We start from the raw sequence: 17,570 nt of genomic DNA on the forward strand, positions 1-17,570 counted from the left end.
CAGCCCCCTCTTCCCCATTTAATTTTTAGGTTGTGAGCCCCCCTGAAGGACAGGGACTGTGTCTAATTCCTAAGTGCGTATTCTCTCCCAATGCTTACTACTACTACTGCTATTACTACTACTATTACTTCTACTACTACTGCGACTACTTGCCTTATGCTGTCAAATCATCTTCGATCCATAGTGACGCCAGGAAACATCTCTCCCAGAATGCCCCACCTCCATCTGCAATCATTCTGGTAGTGGGTCCAGAGTTTTCTTGGTAAAAATATGGAAGTGGTTTACCATTGCCTCTTTCCACTCAGTCAACTCGAGTCTCCGCCCTCGACTCTCTTCCATGCCGCTGTTGCCCAGTATGGGTGAGTTTTGACTTGTAGCAGATTGCCTTCCACTTGCTAGCCACTGGCCAATCTAGGAATGGAATGGGTAGGCCTCTACTTGCCTCTCCCTCCCGTAGCCAAGACTGGCAGAGGACTGGAAACTCTCCAGGTACGACCCTGAGAGGGGGACTGTGATTACTACCCCAAACCAAAGCACATGTGTACAGTTCAGACCGCACAGGCCGCTCTTCCTCTCTCCACCTAGCAAGTTTTGCTCTCTTCCCCAGAGTGTTTTTAGAACAGTGGGGATTGTGGGGAGAGGGGAGAAGGAGATCGAGAGCTTGCTCATGACCACATCACAACCTATGCTTCTCTCCCACCCTATGACAAGCAGCATGGCTTAGTGGATAAAGCACAGGCCTGGGAGTCAGGAGGACCTGAGTTCTAATGTGACACATATCTGCTCTGTGACCTTGGGTAAGTCACTTAGCTTCTCTGGGCCTCAAGTTACCTCACCTGTAAAATGGAGGTTACGAGTGTGAGCCCCATGTAGAACAGGGATTGTGTTCAACCTGAATCTACCCCAGCACTTAGAACAGTGATTGTCATACAGTAAGGGCTTAACAAGTACTAGTATTATTATTGTTATTATTTTTATGGCATGCTCTCTTCCAGAAGGGCCCAAGGGTATTAAAAAAATTAGGAATCTGAGCATGAGGGGGGACTTTCAGGCAGAAGGGGCAGATGGGATGGAGAAAATTCTAATGGAATTTTTTTTTTTTTTGCTTTAATGGTATTTATTAAGCACTTCCTGTGTGCCAGGCATCAAGTTGGACAGTCCCTGTTCCATATGGGGCTCAAAATCGTAATACCCATTTTACAGATGAGGTAACTGGGACACAGAGAAGTAAAATGATTTGACCAAGATCACCCAGCAGACCCAGGTGGAGCTGGGTCCTCTGACTCACAGCGTTGTGTTCTTTCTATTAGGCTACACTGCTCCTCTTTACAAGTGAAAGTTCTTCTTTCCCAGTGCCTTCTTTAATAATAGTGGTATCTTCAGTGCTTACTATGTGCCAAGCACTGTACTAAGTGCTGGGATAACAGCAAGATAATCAGTTCATTCACAGTCCCTGTTCCACCTGGGGCTCAGTCTGAGGGGAAGGGAGAACAGATATGGACTCCCCATTTTACAGACAAGGAAACTCAGGCACTGAGAAATTAAGTGACTTACCCAAGGTCCCACAGCAGGTAAGCATTGAAGCCAGGATTAGAATCTGGGTTCTCCCTCAATGCCCCCAAATAATTTTCACTCTAGCCTGAAATCCAAATGTCAGTCACCACTCCAAATGCTTATTTCTCCTGCCAGGGACAAACCACTAGGGCAGAAGGAGGAAGGGGATTCAGATTTCCCTCCAAACTGCTATCACGTTAATACCTTTCCCTTCACTGCTCTCGTAACGCTAACCCACAGTCTTAGATCACTCCCACTGTCCGCCTCCTTCGCTCTTATGCTCGAGCTGCTGAATGCTGCTGGTGAAAATCCAAACACCAAGCCAATCTCATTCACTTCAAGTTTATCCTATCCTGACTTAACTCTGCCCTCTCCTCTGCCAGGCAAAACTATTTCTCCTCCCTTATTGACACTCTTGCCCATCATCCCCATCAGCTGTTCCATACATTTAATTCCCTTCTCAGGCCCCCTGTTCCTCCCTCTCCTCCATCCCTCACCCCCAACGATCTGGCCTCCTACTTCATTAGCAAAATTAACTCCATCAGGTCTGAGCTCCCTAAAGTCACTTCTCCCCCTTCTCCATCCCCCCGTTCTAAACTTTCTCCACTACTTTCCCATCCTTTCCAGCAGTATCTTCGAATGAGATCTCCTCCCTCCTCTCAAGTGCTACTCCATCCACCTGTGCTTCAGACCCCATTCCCTCTCATTTCATAAAATCTCTTGACCCTTTCCTCCTCCCCTCCTTAACTTCCATCTTCAACTGCTCACTCTCCACTGGTTCCTTCCCCTCTGCCTTCAAACATGCCCATGTCTCCCCCATCCTAAAAAAACCCTCTCGACCCCACCTCCCCTTCTAGTTATCACCCTATCTCCCTCCTACCCTTCCTTTCCAAACTCCTAGAACGAGTCATCTACACCCGCTGCCTCAAATTCCTCAACGCCAACTCTCTCCTTGACTCCCTCCAATCTGGCTTCCATCCCTTACACTCCACAGAAACTGCTCTCTCAAAGGTCACCAATGACTTCCTTCTTGCCAAATCCAATGGCTCCTACTCTAACCTAATCCTCCTCGACCTCTCAGCTGCCTTCAACACTGTGGACCACCCCCTTCCCTTCAACACACTATCCAACCTTGGCTTCACAGATTGCGTCCTCTCCTGGTTCTCTTCTTATATCTCCAGCTTTTCATTCTCATTCTGCTTTGTGGGCTCCTCCTCCCTCTCCTATCCCTTTCCTGCAGGGGTTCCTCAAGGGTCCGTTCTTGGTCCCCTTCTGTTCTCTATCTACACTCACTCCCTTGCTGAACTCATTTGCTCCCATGACTTCAACTACCATCTCTACACTGATGACAGCCAAATCTACATCTCCGCCCCTACTCTCTCTCCCTCCCTCCAGGCTCGTATCTCCTCCTGCCTCAGGACATCTCCATCTGGATGTCTGCCTGCCATCTAAAACTCAATATGTCCAAGACTGAACTCCTTATCTTCCCTCCCAAACCCTGCCCTCTCCCTGACTTTCCCTTCACTGTAGACAGCACTACCATCCTTCCTGTCTCACAAGCCCACAATCTTGGTGTCATCCTCGACTCCGCTCTCTCATTCATCGCACATATCCAATCCGTCAGCAAAACCTGCTGGTCTCAGCTCCGCAACATCGCCAAGATCTGCCCTTTCCTCTCCATCCAAACCGCTACCTTGCTGGTTCAATCTCTTATCCTAACCTGACTGGATTACTGCATCAGCCTCCTCTCTGATCTCCCATCCTCCTGCCTCTCCCCACTTCAGTCTATACTTCACTCTGATGCCCGGATTATCTTTATGCAGAAACACTCTGGGCAGTCTGGGAAGTCTCCCCCTTCTAGACTGTGAGCCCACTGTTGGGTAGGGACCATCTCTATATGTTGCCAACTTGTACTTCCCAAGCGCTTAGTACAGTGCTCTACACACAGTAAGTGCTCAATAAATATGATTGATTGACTGATTGATTGATTGATTGGGCATGTCACTCCCCTCCTCAAAAATCTCCAGGGGCTGCTTGTCAACCTATGAATCAAGCAAAAACTCCTCACTCTCAGCTTCAAGGCTCTCCATCACCTTGCCCCCTCCTACCTCACCTCCCTTCTCTCCTTCTACAGCCCAGCCTGCACCCTCCGCTCCTCTGCCGCTAACCTCCTCACTGTACCTCGTTCTTGCCTGTCCTGCCATTGACCCCTGGGCCACTTCCTTCCCCTGGCCTGGAATGCCCTCCCTCCACACATCTGCCAAGCTAGCTCTCTTCCTCTCTTCAAAGCCCTACTGAGAGCTCACCTCTTCCAAGAGGCCTTCCCAGACTGAGCCCCCTTCTTCCTCTCCTCCTCCCCACCCCCCCCCCCCCACCTTCTTCCTCTCCCCACAACTCTTGTATATATTTGTACAGGTTTATTACTTTATTTATTTTACTTGTACATATTTACTATTCTATCTGTTTTGTTAATGATGTGCATATAGCCTTAATTCTATTTGTTCTGATGATTTTCATCATCATCATCAATCGCATTTATTGAGCGCTTACTATGTGCAGAGCACTATACTAAGTGCTTGGGAAGTACAAATTGGCAACATATAGAGTCAGTCCCTACCCAACAGTGGGCTCACAGTCTAAAAGGGGGAGACAGAGAACAAAACCAAACATACTAACAAAATAAAATAAATAGAATAGATATGTACAAATAAAATAAATAAATAAATAAATAAATAGAGTAAAAAATATGTACAAACATATATACATATATACAGGTGCTGTGGGAAAGGGAAGGAGGTAAGATGGGGGGGATGGAGAGGGGGACGAGAGGGAGAGGAAGGAAGGGGCTCAGTCTGGGAAGGCCTCCTGGAGGAGGTGAGCTCTCAGCAGGGCCTTGAAGGGAGGAAGAGAGCTAGCTTGGTGGATGGGCAGAGGGAGGGCATTCCAGGCCCGGGGGATGACGTGGGCCGGGGGTCGATGGCGGGACAGGCGAGAGCGAGGTACGGTGAGGAGATCAGCGGTGGAAGAGCGGAGGGTGCGGACTGGGCTGTAGAAGGAGAGAAGGGAGGTGAGGTAGGAGGGGGCGAGGTGATGGAGAGCCTTGAAGCCCAGGGTGAGGAGTTTCTGCCTGATGCGCAGATTGATTGGTAGCCACTGGAGATTTTTGAAGAGGGGAGTGATATGCCCAGAGCGTTTCTGGACAAAGATAATCCGGGCAGCAGCATGAAGTATGGATTGAAGTGGAGAGAGACACGAGGATGGGAGATCAGAGAGAAGGCTGATGCAGTAGTCCAGATGGGATAGGATGAGAGCTTGAATGAGCAGGGTAGCGGTTGGGATGGAGAGGAAAGGGCGGATCTTGGCAATGTTGCGGAGCTGAGACCGGCAGGTTTTGGTGACGGCTTGGATGTGAGGAGTGAATGAGAGAGCGGAGTCGAGGATGGCACCAAGGTTGCGGGCTTGTGAGACGGGAAGGATGGTAGTGCCGTTAACAGAGATGGGAAAGTCAGGGAGAGGGCAAGGTTTGGGAGGGAAGACAAGGAGTTCAGTCTTTGACATGTTGAGCTTCAGGTGGCGGGCAGACATCCAAATGGAGATGTCCTGAAGGCAGGAGGAGATGCGAGCCTGGAGAGAGGGGGAGAGAGCAGGGGCAGAGATGTAGATCTGGGTGTCATCAGCGTAGATATGATAGTTGAAGCCGTGGGAGCGAATGAGGTCACCAAGGGAGTGCGTGTAGATTGAGAACAGAAGGGGACCAAACACTGAACCTTGGAGAACCCCCACAGTGAGAGAATGGGAGGGGGAGGAGGAGCCTGCAAAAGAGACTGAGGAAGAACGACCGGAGAGGTAAGAGGAGAACCAGGAGAGGACGGAGTCTGTGAAGCCAAGGTCAGATAGCGTGTTGAGAAGAAGGGGGTGGTCCACAGTGTCAAAGGCAGCTGAGAGGTCGAGGAGGATTAGGACAGATTTTGACACCTGTCTACGTGTTTTGTTGTCTGTCTCCCCCTTCTGGACTGTGAGCCCGTTGTTGGGTAGGGACTGTCTCTATATGTTGCCGACTTGTACTTCCTAAGCACTTAGTACAGTGCTCTGCAGACATTAAGTGCTCAATAAATACGATTGAATGAATGAATGAATTAATTAATACAATAACTCATCCTATCCTTCCTGGATTACTGCATCAGCTTCCTTGCTGACAACCCAGCCTCTTGGCTTTCCTCACTCCAGTACATAATTCACTCTGCTGCCTGGATCATTTTTCTACAAAAACATTCTGGCCATGTCACCCCACTCTTCAAGAACCTCTAGTGGTTGCTCAATCACCTCTGTATCAAACAGAAACTCCTCTCCATTTTCTTTAAAGCACTCTTATCACCATACCCTTTCCTACCTCACCTCACTGCTCTCCTTCTACAACCCAGTCCACACATTTCTCTCCTCTAGTGCTCATCTTCTCACTGTGCCTCCATCTCACCTGTCTCGCTGCCAACCTCTAGCCCATATTCTGCCTCGGGACCAGAAGGCCCTCCCTCATCAAATCCAACAGGCAGTTACTCTCCCCACCTTTCAAAGCCTTATTGAAGGCACATCTCCTCCAAGAGGCCTTCGCAGACTAAGTCCCACCTTTCCTCATCTCCCACTCCCTTCTGGTCTTGCCCCCTCCCAGCCCCACAGCACTTAAGTCCATATCTATAATTTTATTTATTTGTATTCATGTTTGTCTCCCCACCTCTAGACTGTAAGCTTATTGTGGGCAGGGAATGTGTTTATTGTTGTATTGTATTCTCCCAAGTGCTTAATACAGAGCTCTGTACACAGTAAGTGCTCAATAAATACAATTGAATGAAGGAAAGAGGAGGGTGATGGAAGCATAAGGGAGAGAGCTTCCCACCAGAACAGATTCTATCTTACTGGTGTCATCCTAGAACTGCGCCCCCCCCACCTGCTTTCAAGAAACAACCCAACGCCTCCGTCATCCACCTTCTCTGAAGTCCCATTTCCGTCTCCGAAGATGTTGTGAGCAAGATGGATCTCTCTTTGTATTTCCCCTCCCTGGGGTAATCCAGCATCTGGCACACATTAATCCCCCAGGCGGCATTGTGTGCTGTCAGCAATGTGTCTCCTGCCCTGCTGGTAGGCAGGAGCCATTTCTCCTGAAAACAATGTAACTCGAGAGGCATGTTGGCGATGTTCTAATAGAGAGAAAATCCGATACTGGTTTAATTGATGTATTATTCCAGTGTCGGCCGCGAGAACAGCATGACAGGCTGGCCCACAGTGGTCATTTATCAAATTCTCTCAGTGAATCTGTTCCTGGGGAGCTTGTTCACAGATCTGCTTGTAATGCTGCAGTCTCCCACTTTTCTTCTTCTCCTCCTCTTCCTTCATCTCCTTCTCTGCCTCTTCCTCCATCTCCTTCTCCACCTCCTCCTGATCTTCCTTCCCCCCCACTCTTCCTCCTTCTTCTCCTACTTTTCTTTTTCCCCTTCCTCTTCCTCCTGATCTTCCTTCTCCTCCTTCTCTTCCTCCTTTTCCTCCTTCACCTCCTCCTAATCTTCCTTTTCCTCCCCCTGATCTTCCTTTTCCTCCCCCTCCCACTCTTCCTCCTCCTTCTCCTCCTCTTCTTTTTCCCCTTCTTTTTCCTCCTGATCTTCCTTCTCCTCCTCCTCTTCCTCATTTTCCTCCTCCTCTTCCTTTTCCTCCTTTCTCCTTCTCCTCTACCTCTTGATCTTCCTCCTCCTCCTTCTTTTCCTCCTCTTCCTCATCCTCTTCCTTCTTCTTCTCCTCCTCCTTTTTCTCCTCCTCTTCCTTTTTCATTCATTCAATCATATTTATTGAGTGCTTACTATGTACAGAGCACTGTACTAAGCGCTTGGAAAGTACAATTCAGCAATAAAGAGAGACAACCCTTCCATTGTTGGGTAGGGACCATCTCTATATGTTGCTGATTTATACTTCCCAAGCGCTTAGTACAGTGCTCTGCACATAGTAAGTGCTCAATAAATGTGATTGAATGAATGAATGAATGAACCCCTGCCCACACCAGGCTTACAGTCTAGAAGGGGGGAAACAGACATTAAAACAAGTAAACAGGCATTAATATATATAAATAGAATTACAGTTACATACAAATATACATAAATGCTTTGGGAGGGCAGGGGGAAGAGCAAAAGGAACAAGTTGAGGTGATGCTGAAGTGGGGGGAGCTGAGGAAAAGGGGAGCTTAGTCTGGGAAAGCCTCTTGGAGGAGGTGAGCCATCAGTAGGGCTTTGAATGGGGAGAGAGTGATAATTTGGCAGATTTGAGGAAGGTGGGCATTTCAGGCCAAAGGTAGGATGTGGGCCAATGGTCGATGGCAAGACTGGTGAGATAGAGGCACGGTGAGAAGGTTAGCACCACAGGAGGGAAGTGTGTGGGCTGGGAGGTGGAAGGAGAGAAGGGAGGTGAAGCAAGAAGGGGCAAGTGATGGAGAACTTTTAAGCCAATAGTGAGGGGCTTTTGTTTGATGTGGAGGTTGATAGGCTCCCCTCCCCACAGCACCTGTATATATGTATATATGTTTGTATGTATTTATTACTCTATTTATTTTATTTGTACATATTTATTCTATTTATTTTATTTTGTTAATGTGTTTTGTTTTGTTCTCTGTCTCCCCCTTCTAGACTGTGAGCCCATTGTTGGGTAGGGACCGTCTTTATATGTTGCCAACTCGTACTTCTCAAGCACTTAGTACAGTGCTCTGTAAGCGCTCAATAAATATGATTGAATGAATGAATAGGCATCCACTGGAGATTTTTTAGGAGGGGGGGACATACCCAGAATGTTTTGCTCCTCTCCCTCCTTGTTTTCCTTATCTGACCAATTGTCTTTAGTCCCTAAACAGCACCCCTGAGTGGACAAAGCACTGGACCCCTACGTTCTAATCTATGCCCTGACCCACCAAGTGACCTTAGACAAGACATTTAACCTCTCTGTGCTTCAGCTGCCCCATCTGGGCAATTGAGAAAATTCTTCATGTCCCTTTCTATCACCCCAGGCTGTACTGGGAACCAATGGAATGGAAGTCTTTTACATTTCTCGGAGGAAATATTTCATCAGTCCAAGGAATCGATTATTATTTTTAGTATTACTGGTATGACTACTCTTACTTCCAAGTGTTAGTCCAGTGCTCTGCACTCAGGAGGCACTCAAATACTATTGGTTGATTGACATTACTATCACAAATACTATTCCTACCATCTACCATAGTAACTAATATGACTATTATCACTACTACTACTATTACTACTACTACTAGAGAAGTAGCATGGCCTAGTGGAAAGAGCATGAGCCTGGAACTCTAGAGGATCTGTGTTCTAATTCCAGCTCTACCAAATGCTTACTGGGTGACCTTGGGCAAGTTGTCTAACTTCTCTCTGCCTCAGGTCTCCTGTTCTCACTCCTACTTAGACTGCAAGCCTCATGTGGAACAGGGACTGTGTCCAACCTAATTCACTTATATCTACCCCAGTGCTTAGAACATTGATTGACACACAGTAAGTGCTTACAAATACCATAAAAATAAATGAGTAAAATACTACTTCTACTACTACATTATCACTGCTACTACTACTACCACTACACCTCTTCCTCCTCCTACTACTATTACCAGTAGTAATACTATTACTACCACTACTATTACCACTACTACTATCACTACTACTACTAGAGCAGTGTAACTTAGTGGAACAAGCACGGGCTTGGGAGTTAAAGGTTGCAGGGTCTAATCCCAGCTTTGCCACTTGCCAGCTGTGTGACTTTGGACAAGTCACTTAACTTCTCTGGGCCTCAGTTACCTCATCTGTAAAATGGGGATTAAGACTGTGTGTCCCACCTGGGACAACCTGATAACCTTGTATCTTCCCCAGAGCTTAGAACAGTGCTTGACACAGAGTAAGCGCTCAACAAATACTATCATTAATATTATTATTACTACTACTAATACTATTATGATTGCTATTACTACTACTACCACTACAATCATCACCACTACTACTACTACTACTATTATCACAACTACTACTACTACTCCCCTTCTCTGGATCACATCTGGAGAGTTTCTAGTACTCTACCAGTCTCGGCTACGGGAGGGAGAGTCAAGCAAAGGCCTACCTATTCCATTCCAGCTTTGGCAGTGGCTAGCAAGTGGAAGATAATCTGCTACAAGTCAAAACTCACCTGTGCTGGGCAGCAGCATGGGAGAAAGTCAAGGGTGGAGACTGAAGTTTACTGCATAAAAGAAAGTCATGGTAAACCAATTCCGTATTTTTACCAAGAAAACTCTATAGATATGCTGCAAGAATGATTGCAGTTGGAGAGTCGGGTATTCTGGGAGAGATGTCGCTATCTGGAGCTAAGAGGAAGCAAAAAGGATCTGGGCTTCATCACGTATGATGCCCTGGAGGTAGTCAGCCACTTGGCATGGATGGAATAGCCCAGATCAGAGAAACTGGACTACCTCTCCTTAGCGTGAGCTGAGCGAGAAACAGAAAACCATCGCAGAAGATGCTTGTCAGCATGCCACTGACAGAGGGGGGGATTGGAACAGAATGCGGGGAGCTCCAAAGCCTCACCTTCCATCACTGCTCTAATCCTCTTGCTTCCCAAGTGGTTTTAGAGGTTGCCAACACACACATGGCATCAGTTGAACCAGATGGAGGGCTGACCGCAGGCCCTCAGGCCCCTCTTTAGCTGGAGGGCTGATGGCTTTGACAGACACAAGGTTTAGCCACTGAGGGGCACTGCCCAAGGCTGAGCTTACCCTGGCAGAGTACTACTGTGAGTCTTTCTAGCTTACACTGCTCCAGCCTTGATGGGGGGCCTCGCCCCACTCTCTTGGAAGAAGAATGCTGCTTGGAAGTTTTAGGGTTGAAATCTCCCCTAATGAAAAATGAGGCCGGGTATGCAGCTGGAGGTGAGTTGGTTGATCTTTATCTAGAGTGGGAGTCTCTGACAAGGGAAGCAGTGTGGCTCAGTGGAAAGAGCACGGGCTTTGGAGTCAGAGGTCATGGATTCAAATCCCATGTGACTTTGGGCAAGTCACTTCACTTCTCTGTGCCTCAGTCACCACCTCTGTAAAATGGGTATGAAGACTGTGAGCCCCTTGTGGGACAACCTGATCACCGTGTAACCTCCCCAGTGCATAGAAAAGTGCTTTGCACATAGTAAGCACTTAATAAATGCCATTATTATTATTATTTTATGGAGAAGGCAGTGACAGTCATTTTGCTATGCCATGCTGTGATGGGCAACAAATGGTTTTAAAATACAAATTGTTTTATAAAATACAAATCACAGATCTTTTATATTTGCTAGCAAAGTTGGAAAGCACCAAGCCAGACCAATGGAAGAGATGCTAAAAGCTTTAATAATCTCCCCTTTGAAGGGCAATGGATATGTAAATCCTGAGTTTTTTTGAAAAAAACATAGACATCACCTTTGATTTGGGGGGCATTTCCACCAGGGTTATGGGCTTAACCTCCCCAAGGTGAAAGGGACGCTAACATAAGGTAAAACAGATATTCTCTATCTCTGTGAGCCATGGTGAAAAGTTAAAGGGGACAGTGCAGGGGAATAGAAGAGGAGAGAAGCAGCATGGCCTAGTGGATTGAGCACAGGCCTGGAGTCAGAAGGACCTGGGTTCTAATCCTGTCTCCACCAGTTGTCTGCTGTGAGACCTTGGGCAAGTCATTTCACTAATCTGTGACTCAGTTACCTCATCTAAAATATGAGGAATAAGTCTGTGAATGTAATGTGGAACAGGGGCTGTGTCCAACCAGCCTCGCTTGTCTCTACCCCAGAGTTTAGTAATAGTAATAATAAATATGGTATTTGTTAAGTGCTTACTACTAATGATAATAATGATGGCATTTGTTAAGCGCTTCCTATGTGCAAAGCACTCTTCTAAGCATTGGGGAGGATACAAGGTGATCAGTTTGTCCCACATGGGGCTCACAGTCTTAATCCTCATTTTACAGATGAGGTAACTGAGTCACAGAGAAGTCAAGTGACTTGCCCAAAATCACACAGCTGACAATTGGCAGAGCCAGGATTTGAACCCATGACCTCTGACTCCCAATCCTGTGCTCTTTCCACTGAGCCACTACGTGCCGGGCACTATATAATGTGCTTTGGTGGATACCAGCAAACTACTCTGTGACTCAGTTACCTCATCTAAAATATGAGGAATAAGTCTGTGAATGTAATGTGGAACAGGGGCTGTGTCCAACCAGCCTCGCTTGTCTCTACCCCAGAGTTTAGTAATAGTAATAATAAATATGGTATTTGTTAAGTGCTTACTACTAATGATAATAATGATGGCATTTGTTAAGTGCTTCCTATGTGCAAAGCACTCTTCTAAGCATTGGGGAGGATACAAGGTGATCAGTTTGTCCCACATGGGGCTCACAGTCTTAATCCTCATTTTACAGATGAGGTAACTGAGTCACAGAGAAGTCAAGTGACTTGCCCAAAATCACACAGCTGACAATTGGCAGAGCCAGGATTTGAACCCATGACCTTTGACTCCCAATCCCGTGCTCTTTCCACTGAGCCACTACGTCCCGGGCACTATACGATGTGCTTTGGTGGATACCAGCAAACTGGGTTGGACACAGTTCCGGTCCCCTGTGGGGCTCCCAATCACAATCCCCATTTTACAGATGAGGTAGCTGAGGCACAGAGAAGTGAAATGAGTTGCCCAAGGTCCACACGGCAGACAAGTGATGGAGCCAGGACTAAAACCATGACCTTCTGACTCCCAGGCTCATACTCTATTCACTACACCACGCCTGGCATATAGTAAGCACTTAACCAATGCCATAAAAAAGGGCCTCTGAACCATGCTCTCTACATTAGGCCATGCTACTTCTCATGAAGAGGAATGGAGTCTTGAAGATGACAATTGTGAGGTGCTTTAGTTTGATGCAAAGAGACACAAAGAACCAGTAGTAGATGGTAAGCTTGCCCTCTAGCCTATAAACTGATTTTGAGTAGGGAGCACATTAACCACCTCTGTTATATTGTGGTCTCCAAGTGCTTAGTACAGTGCTCTGCACACAGAAAGCACTCAATAAGTATGGTCGATTGAGGAAAGGAGAGACGTGGGCTGAGCGATGCTTCAGGAAGATGATCCAACCGGCAGCGTTTAAGTGTAGGCTAGACTGTATGCTAGTTGTGGGCAGGGAACATATCTGCAATCTCTCTTCTATTGTGCTCTCCCATGTGCTTAGTACAATGCTCTGCACTTAGTAGGTGCTCAATAAATGCAACTGATTGGTTGATTGATGGAACAAATAAAAGATTCTGGCCAAGGGCTGTTTGAAGGTGGAGCTGGGCAAATAGAGAAGAGGTACTTTCCCTTCAAGCTATGTTGATTGGGAATTCTCCACCCAGTGAGTTTGGTTTCCTTCTGGGAGCTCTCTGCTGGCAGTTCTAGCAGAAACATTATACCTTTTAAACCTCAGCCATTACACTGTGTAACTGGCTTTTCTTGAGTACTTTGGGAAATGCAGATATTTATATTAATTCTTACACATGACCTCATCAGCTTCAACTAACAATGGAGAGGCCAATCTAGGCCACCTGGGGTTCCAAAATTACTCTTCAAACTTCCTCTTGTGGTTTCAAGAACCAGCTGGAATCAATCACTCCTGAAGAAGCAGAAGGCTGAAGACTAAGTCCAGGGGGGCCAGCGTAGAAATCTGAGAAGAGATTGTCTGGAGGCCAGCGACTGCCAGGCCACAAGGTTGTGTGAGGTGAAATGAGCTGGCATCATTCATTCATTCAATCTTATTTATTGAGCACTTACTTTGTGCAGAGCACTGTACTAAGCACTCAAATGTGTTTGAATGGCAATTTCCGGAGCACGGCAATCAATCAGTGGTATTTATTGTTTGCTGGGTGATGAGTGCTGTGCCAAAGGTTTAGAAGACAAGAAGAAACAGTGTTGCCTAGTGGATAGAGCATGTGCCTGGGAATTGGAGGACCTGGGTTCTAATCCTGGATCCGCCAGTTGGCTGCTTTGTGACCTTGGACAAGTATCCCAGGATCCTTGGGCACAGGCACATCTCCTTGAAGGCACATTTCCTCCAAGAAGCCCTCCCTGACTTAACCCTCTTCTCCTCTTTTCTCCCTCCTTTCTATGTCACCCTGACTTGCTCCCTCCATTCATCTTCCCTTCCATTTGTGCAGCACAGAGGTATATATCTATCATTTATTTATGTGTATTGATGTCTGTCTCCCCCTCTAGACTGTGAGCTCATCGTGGGCAGGGAATGTGTCTGTTTGTTGTTGTACTCTCCCAAGCACTTAGTACAGTGCATGAGCCCACTGTTGGGTAGGGACTGTCTCTATATGTTGCCAACTTGTACTTCCCAAGCGCTTAGTACAGTGCTCTGCACACAGTAAGCGCTCAATATATACGATTGAATTAATGAATGAATTATAAATATGATTGAATGAATGAATGAACAAAGTCACAGGATGTGGACTTTGGTGGTGATATCATTCTGCTAGCATTAACCAAAGCTGATATTACTTCTCTTCTTCTCTAAAACCTAGTTGCCGAGTTCACCATTTCTAACAAGAAGCAAATGGTTCTATGGATTCAGTTTTTTTTTAATTGTATGTGGTAAGAGCTTACTATGTGCCAGGCACTTTACTAAGTGCTGGGGTAGGTACAATAAATACAACTGATTGATTGATTACCAACTTGATTGTATTGTCCTCTCCCAAGTGCCTAGTTCAGTACTTGGCGTGCGGTAAGCACTCATGAATACCATTGATTGATTGGAATTTGTTGAGCATCTACTATGTGACTCTATACTATACTATACTAAGTGCTGGGGATAGAAACAAGACAACTAGAGTTACATGGAAGTGCTGAAACGGCAAGTGGGGGTAGAGGGAAAGCTTCTAAACACTTGTGTGCATCTTTTAACTCTAACCATAGGGATGCCCTTAATCATATTTATACATTTATCCACTTTTGTGAAAATTGATTTAAGAGTTTTTAATCCCAAGATTTTAGCTGAAACCATAACTTTACTTGTTTTGGTCCCTGGCAATGATGCATCAAATTGTCAAAATTTGATAAAGTTCTCGGATGATTATTCCTCTAAACAAGTAGTATCAAACATCTGCACTGCTCATGTCCATTTGAAGTTGCCTCTCCAGTTTTGCAACTTCTTTGCTTTTCTGCTTAGGAGCTCCTTCAATGACTTGAAATTCTGACACAGACTAGGGGTAATTTTTCCTTCAAGAGCCAGAGTTTATGGGTCTGATGGGTAAATGACTAGTAAGGCTAGAAATAATATAATAATAATAATTATGGTATTTAAGTGTTTGCCGTGTCCCAGGCACTGTACTAAGTGCCGAGGTGGATACAAGCAACTTGGGTTGGACACAGTCCCTGTCCCAAGTGGGACTTACACTCTCAATCCCCATTTTACATATGAGGTAACTGAGGCACAGAGGAGTGAAGTGACTGCCCAAGGTCACACAGCAGACAAGTGGCAGAGCCAGGATTAGAACTCATGACCTTCTGACTCCCAGGTCCATGCTGTATCAACTACATTATGCTGCTACAACAGTGGAATCCCCAGAATTGTTGTACTGTGGGGTGGTTGTAGAGAATCAGCATGTCCTAGTAGAAAGAGCACACTGGCTTGGAAGTCAGAGGATCTGAGTTCTAATTTTGGCAAGTCACTTAGCTTCTCTTTGCCTCAGTTTCTTTGTCTGTAAAATGGGGATTAACTAACTGTTCTCCCTCTCCTCTTGGCAGTGACCCCTATATGGGACAGGGACTGAGTCCAACATCATTGTGTTGTATCTACCCCAGGGCTTAGTATAAGGCTTGGCTCATATTAAGTGCTTAACAAATGCCACAGTTATTATTGCAGCCTGGGGTAAGGCACCAAACAACAGTAGCTGAATCCTTGGGGTGATTGTATGGTGGGGTCATTGTACCTGGGGTTTATCTGTATAGTCACAGCTTTATGGGGGCTTAGGATCCACCATTTAACTGCACACCATGGCACAACTCCATCAGCCTAATGGACCAAACCAAGTTGATGACTACCTTGGCTTTCTAAAGAAATTGGCAGCAAAATTTAGCTGTGCCCTTAACCCTAGAGCTGTAAATTCAGTGGGCTCAATGACAAATGTGAATTAAAACGCTGAGGGATGACTTAATTATCTGCTAATAATCATATGCTGCCAATTAGGGATTCTGGTGGGACTTGTACTCCAGAGTTTAATTAGCTGTTTTTAAATAAGTCCAGGAGAACCTTCTGCAGACACAGAATCTCCCCATCGCACTAAGACAGGTCTCCCCTACCTGGGTTGGAGAAGACTGTCCTTATGATTATTTCTCATCCACATTAGGGGTTATTGCTTTTGAGAGAAGTGAGAACCCTGGGAAGCCTCCTCAAGGCCTCAGTGACTGTGGAACGGGGAAGAATGAACTGTCAGGGATGTGGTATTAAAAGGAGCAGTGTGGCCTAGAGGATAGAGCACAGGCCAGAGAGTCAGAAGGATCTAGGTTCTAGTTCTGGTTCTGCCACTTCTCTGCTGTGTGACTTTGGGCAAGTCACTTCACTTCTCTGTGCCTCAGTTACCTCATCTGTAAAATGGGTATTGAGGCGTGAGCCCCACATGGGACAGGGACTGTGTCCAATCTGATTACCTTGTATCTGCCCCAACACTTAGAACAGTGCCTGGCTTTTAGTAAGCACTTAAATACCATTAAAAAAAAAAGAGCTGGCACTCTCCATTTTTTTGCAGGATGAAACAGGCTTTGGTACCACTCTTCAAACCTCTCAGCCCCTGGCTATCCTTGTTAGTAAGAAGATCAAAAGAGAGAAGAGTTGTTTGATTTTTCTCACTACCTCCCTGTACCTGCAAAAGGCTGTTTTAGTCCTCAGAGTTAACTATCCCAAGTAAAGGAACTGTTTGGTTGTCATGCAACCTTTCCCCTGGAGATCAATCTGTCAATCCGTGGTATTCTTTGAGCACTTCTTAATATGTGCAGAGCATTGCTCTGAGTGCTTGGAAGAATATAACAGTTGGAAGAAGTGATTCCTGCCCTCAAGAAGCTTACAGTCTAGAGGATGAGACAGGCATTAAAATAAATTACAGGTAAGGGAAATGGTAGTATATAAGGATATTTACATAAGTACTATGGGGGCTGGGATGTTTAAGAGCTTCAGAGGTGCAATGTTACCCGGGACTTTTAGTCCTAAATCCAGGCCCAAATAATAATAATAATAATTATGGTACTTGTTAAGTGCTTACTATGTGTCAGGCAGTGTTCTAAGTGCTACAGTAGACACAAGATAATACAATTGAACACAGTCCCTGTCCCACACAGCGCTCACAGTCTTAATCCCCATTTTATAGATGAGGCAACTGAGGCCCAGAGAAGTTAATAATAATGATGGCATTTATTAAGCACTTACTATGTGCAAAGCACTGTTCTAAGAGCTGGAGCACTGTTCTAAACACTAAGATGTTAAGTGACTTGCCCAGGGTCACACAGCCGACAAGTGGCGGAGCCATGACCTTCTGACTTCCAGGCCCATGTGCTATCCACTAGGCCAAGCTGTTTCCTAAAAGAACTCCCATCATCAATTTAGTAGCACCTGGACCCTGATCCACTTCTCCCAGCCTTCTAAGTCCTCCTACTCTTCACTGCTCCCTAAGTCCTAAATCGCTGCACCCCTAATGCTACCTCCACTCTATGACTGAAGCCCACATATTTTCCCAAAGGCCTAGAGGACATCGGGGACTAGCCTACCACCCCCTCCCCAGGGCTCACTGCAGAAACCCCGTGGACAAAGTGTTCCTTCCCAAGCCCATGGTTACCCAGTCCATGTGTTTCCCTAAGACCCTGAGCTTCTTCCCTGTCCCCTACTACAGACAGACACTAAGATCTGAAATCTCGGCAATGTTTAATAAATTGTTAACCAGGTAACAAG

General features: G+C 46.1%; 2 non-coding genes across 2 annotated transcripts; one reads left to right on the plus strand and one right to left on the minus strand.

The window, feature by feature from the left end:
• Nucleotides 1–369: 369 nt before the first annotated feature.
• Nucleotides 370–507, minus strand: LOC119931093. The gene has a single exon (XR_005451956.1). It is a non-coding gene; the product is annotated as a small nucleolar RNA SNORA7 (small nucleolar RNA).
• A 9,117-nt stretch (nucleotides 508–9,624) lies between these two features.
• LOC119931164 lies at nucleotides 9,625–9,761 on the plus strand. The gene has a single exon (XR_005452021.1). It is a non-coding gene; the product is annotated as a small nucleolar RNA SNORA7 (small nucleolar RNA).
• Nucleotides 9,762–17,570: the final 7,809 nt, after the last annotated feature.

This window comes from Tachyglossus aculeatus, chromosome 7, assembly GCF_015852505.1.
Source record: "Tachyglossus aculeatus isolate mTacAcu1 chromosome 7, mTacAcu1.pri, whole genome shotgun sequence".
In the NCBI taxonomy this organism is placed as follows: Eukaryota; Metazoa; Chordata; class Mammalia; order Monotremata; family Tachyglossidae; genus Tachyglossus; species Tachyglossus aculeatus.